This window comes from Berghia stephanieae, chromosome 10 (assembly GCF_034508935.2).
Source record: "Berghia stephanieae isolate SIO BIC M18660-M18661 chromosome 10, UCSD_Bste_1.3, whole genome shotgun sequence".
In the NCBI taxonomy this organism is placed as follows: Eukaryota; Metazoa; Mollusca; class Gastropoda; order Nudibranchia; family Aeolidiidae; genus Berghia; species Berghia stephanieae.
The window spans coordinates 34,307,689-34,312,688 of NC_088369.1; the positions used below are offsets into that span (position 1 = coordinate 34,307,689).

Below are 5,000 nucleotides of genomic sequence, written 5' to 3' on the forward strand. Positions count from 1 at the left end.
GATGTGCTTGAACAAGGAATTAATGTTTTATTTTCATGGTTCATTTTATCTTGGCATTTTTATATTCAATATTATCGGTCAATGATTTGATCGTTTCTGTAAGATTTCTTGCTAAAGCACACTTGGCAGGAAATTGTCTTTTGTTGTGCATTCTTTATAAGACATAGAATTTGATATTATTGCAGACAAGTTTTTCAATTTAAAATCCAGCTCTTTGTTTGCTACTGGCAAATACTAGAGCGACGGGTCTTCTTATACAAAGAATAAATAAATGTATGAATTCCTGTCTTTAATATTTAACTCATCCAGTATTGATTTTCACATCAAGGTTGTAGGTCCTTGTATTGATGAAATTATGCTGAGGGAAGCATTTCAAACCAGACAATGGTGAATTATTTCAACTTTGCTGAAATGGTAGGTTCGCCTGATTTTCTGGAGATAAAATAGAAATATACATATATCAATATATTATTTTGACAAAATATCTTCCAATTTTTATGATTAAAGGTAGATATCTCATTTTTGTGGTCAATTATTTATCTTACGCTGTATGTACGTTTTTACAAATTACAGAAAACTAGTGTACTTTAGTACTTCAATAAGTCGCAGTATTTAGATTTAAAAAAACAAACAAATTTTAGTTTTTTTTTGTTTTTTTTTGTTTTTTTTTTTTGGTTTGGTCAAACCATTTCTAGTATTTGGATATTATGGAGAGAAAAAATAAAATTTTGTACAGCAGAAGATCCACTAAATTATGATTATGTGCGGAAAGCTCTTCACAGAAGTCCTAAGCGAACCGCATAACTGAATATGAAATAGGATGTTTTATGCCTGCACGTTGTAACATTTTTTTTTTACCGAAAGAGAATACGTTGTTTCCGACCGGATACTCAGCTTAACCTTGAAATTGAAGAGAGAATGTTATTAAAGTGCCTTTTCCGAGGAATCAACTTAGTGCCGCGTACATCGGGACTCAAACCAGAGACTTACGAGTTCGAAGGCGAGTGTCATATCTCAAGAATACGAGAGGATGTCTCGTGGAACTAAGGAGAAAAAGACCCATTTGAGGGTAGGAAAAACTTTTAAGGTCGAAGTTATTCCGTTTTCAATGTGTCAATCTGTTCTGTGCAAGAAACAAGAAACAATAAAGAAGTTGATGTGGCAAAAATGAGAATGTTGAGATGATACCTTGGCTGAACAGGAAAATATAAAGTGAGAAATAACGAATTCGAAGTTTGACGGAAGTGAAGAATGTATCAATAAAGATGAGAGGAGATAGATTGAAATGGTTCGGACATGTTAAGAGACAACGGAGGGAGTACGTGGAAAGGGAAGTATTCGATACACAATAATTAGCGTGAAAGAGGAAAAGGTGATACCCAAAGACTAGATGGTTGGATAGGATAAATGACGATATAAAAGAACTGGACCTGGAGGAAGACGATGCTATGAGCCGAGATGCATGGAGATGTGGCATTCATTATGGCAACCCCACGAAATGCGGGATAAGCTGAAAGAAGAAGAAGGGGAATGTGTGCGACTATGTGGTCTTGTGGTATGACACTCGCTTTAGGATCGGAAGGTCCTGGGTTCGAGCCTCGCGCTCGGCGCATAATTGAGTCCTTGGAAAAGGCTCTTTACTCACATTCTCTCACCGTACTCAGGTGTAAAAATAAGTACCTGGCCGTTAACATCGTTGTCTTTGTCCGAAAACTTGTAATATCGCCTAACAGACGTCATGTCTCGTCCTACATATTAAATGTTGCTGTTGACCAGGGACCCCTTGTAAAGCGCTCTGAGCACATTTAGTGGATATTGCGCTATATAAAGCTCCTTTTCTTATGTGCCCCGAGTGATAAAATATCCCAATCTCACGGGTTTACAATCTTGGAAACTCGGGGTTTAATTCCTTTATTTTTTTCTGATCTCAAGGAGGTGATTAGCTAGCTGGATATATGTTAGATCTAGCGAAAAGTATTTTGTGATAGTCTAAGATCCTAACCAGGGGATAACGATTAATACTATCTGCGTAACGCTTCAGAAGGCGGAATTAGCTCCATTCTCATAGCTAGGAGGAACCACTTTTGGTTCGTCCTCAGAGGCAAACTTTTGTATCCTTTATGTATTAGGTTGTTTTCAGCAATTTTTTTAGAAGCAATCTTATCATATATCGCACTTCAGTTCCATATTACTTACAATGAGGATGCTTCTTAAGAGGCGGTTTGGGTCTAATTTTTAGGAAAACCCTTCAAAAGAATGATTTTGAGACGTCGGTGGTAAACGATATTTTATTATCTTAGAAATAATATCATTGAAATGCAATTTCTCAAAATATCTATATTGATAAGCGCGGCTGAAAAGGGTATAGGAGTAACAAAAGTGTGAAAAGCGGAAATCTATTTTGCTATTTACTAGGGGTATGGGATACTGTGTTAAATATTTCTCAGAAACAATTCCATGACATTGTCTGAAAATTTACACAGTCATCGCATATATGATGCATAATGTCACCACAGAGAGATCTTTTCATAGGGTAGATATGTGTTTTTTTACTTATAATCCAAATTATAAATTTTGAACATTAATTTTGTCATACAATTTTGATTCGCAAATTTGTAGTAATTTAACACAAATCTCAAAAGCAAAAGCTGTAAAATCTCTCTATCGTGGCACAAAATGCTACAATGTTGATAAGAGGGAAAAATAATATGGAGGTTATTCCTTCATTAGTTTTGTGGAAATTTGCCACAAGATTGTTTTTAAAAAATCTACCAGAAAACTATCGGGTATCAACAGAGATAATGAATTTTTTTTCACAGAAAATGTCGCTTTTAAAATCCTTCCTTACCGACCATAATCCGGATTTTCCCAAACTTCCATACCCACCTAACATTAAAATAGATTTTTAAAACTTTTATTCAAAAGGAATAAAAACTTAATTTACATAAATTTGTTCAGCTATACAAGCTATACAGAACATCGTTAAAATCTATAACAAAAACAATAATATTTCTTCATATTTTGTGATGTACGACAATAAAAAATCTGAATGAGAATAAGGCTGGCTGCATCGTGACAAATGTGACAATTTTCCCATAGTTGGTAAGGAGAGGGTTAATGATGATACAGAGTGATTAAAATCGAAAAATATAGGTAATTATTTTTTTAAAGACCCAAAACCGACCCTTAAAGTACAGATATAACTATGGATAAGAAATAAAAATAAATGGTATATCTCACAAAAAGATAATGGGACATACGAGGAGACAAAGATGCCTAACACCGACTATATCCGTAGTTTACCCGGGTTACATTTACCCCATGCCTATTTATTACATAAGAGAGACAAAAAGCTAATGTTTTTCATTTATTGATGTTAATTGTAGTTGAATAAACACACACACACACACACACACACACACACACACATATATATATATATATATATATATATATATATATATATATATATATATATTTATGCACATGCTCATTTTGAATATATTTTTTTCAAATTTTGAAAAGTAGCAAAAATCTCTAGGATTGAGTGAGTTAACCCTCTCATTATCAATCATAGGAAAGTCGTCACATTCGTTACGATACAACCAAAATTTTTCTTATTCAAATTTGTACATCATAAAATTTAAAGAAAATGAACAGTATGTTATGGAGTTGTTTTGCTAAAGAAATTATGTATCACAAGAAAGTTACTAGTATTATGTCTGAGTGATAAAAACTCTGTTTTGTGTTAGTTGAGTGTGACGTTTTGAGGGAAATCCTGAAAATGTCTGGTAAGGAGAGGGTTAATGAATAACGTCTAAGCGGTCATGGGCAAAAACTGCGGGCCATTTTCGAAAAGAAAAGAAAGGGAAACGTGTCTGTGATATAGATGTGCGGCTATGTGGTCTAGTGGTATGACACTCGCTTTCGGATCGGAAGCTCCTGGGTTCGAGCCTCTCTCGGCGCATAGTTGAGTCCTTGGAGAAGGCTCTTTACCCACATTCTCTCACCGTACTCATGTGTTAACAGCATTGTTGTCTTTGTCCGAAAAAATTGTAACATCGCCTAAAAGGCGTCATTTCCCGTCCTGCATGTTAACTGTTGCTGTTGACCAGGGGCCCTTTGTAAAGCGCTTTGAGCACATTTAGTGGATATAATCATCATCATCATTATCATCATTAACGCTTGCAATCGTGACCTTTATTTTTCAACTACGTAAAGAAAAAAGAAAAAAAAAGGAAAGAAAGAAAACGAAACCGTTTATGTGTCCGTCCTGATATTGAGTTTACTTTTTGAATTCCCTTCAAAGACAACTTTTGACATCGTTTTGCATAATACGATTGCAGACAGGGAGAGATATATATAGTACCTAGATTTGTATATATAGATTTTTTTTCTACATTCTCAATGCATATGGTGTTGTTATATCCAAAATATCCCTCTTGTGATCTGCTTTGATGCAAAGCGATCGTTGAAACATGATTGATCGATGCTATAATTGTAGTACAAAGACAGTTGATAGCAGCTTGTTGTATGGAGCAGTTGATTGACGGAGAGAAAGTAAGTAATGTAGGTGGATGGATATAATATACATCTTAGTTTATCTCTATCTATCTATCTATCTATCTATCTATCTATCTATCTATCTATCTATCTATCTATCTATCTATCTATCTATCTATCTATCTATCAAAGTTGATAGCAGCTTGTTGGTATGGAGCAGTTGATTGACGGAGAGAAAGTAAGTGATATAGGTGGATGGATATAATATAAATCTTAGTTTATCTCTATCTATCTATCTATCTATCTATCTATCTATCTATCTATCTATCTATCTATCTATCTATCTATCTATCTATCTATCTATCTATCTATCAAAGTTGATAGCAGCTTGTTGGTATGGAGCAGTTGATTGACGGAGAGAAAGTAAGTGATATAGGTGGATGGATATAATATAAATCTTAGTTTATCTCTATCTATCTATCTATCTATCTATCTAT

The 5,000-nt window shown here is 34.3% G+C and overlaps 1 protein-coding gene across 1 annotated transcript in view; it reads right to left on the bottom strand.

The window, feature by feature from the left end:
- The window catches only part of LOC144981024 (uncharacterized), a 342,192-nt gene that overhangs the window by 148,956 nt on the left and 188,236 nt on the right, over window positions 1–5,000 (bottom strand). The window contains exon 4 of the mRNA XM_078929090.1: window positions 1–432. This exon is cut by the window's left edge and continues 750 nt beyond it. The gene's annotated coding sequence lies outside the window, so the exon portion shown is untranslated. The remainder of the gene's footprint in view (window positions 433–5,000) is intronic.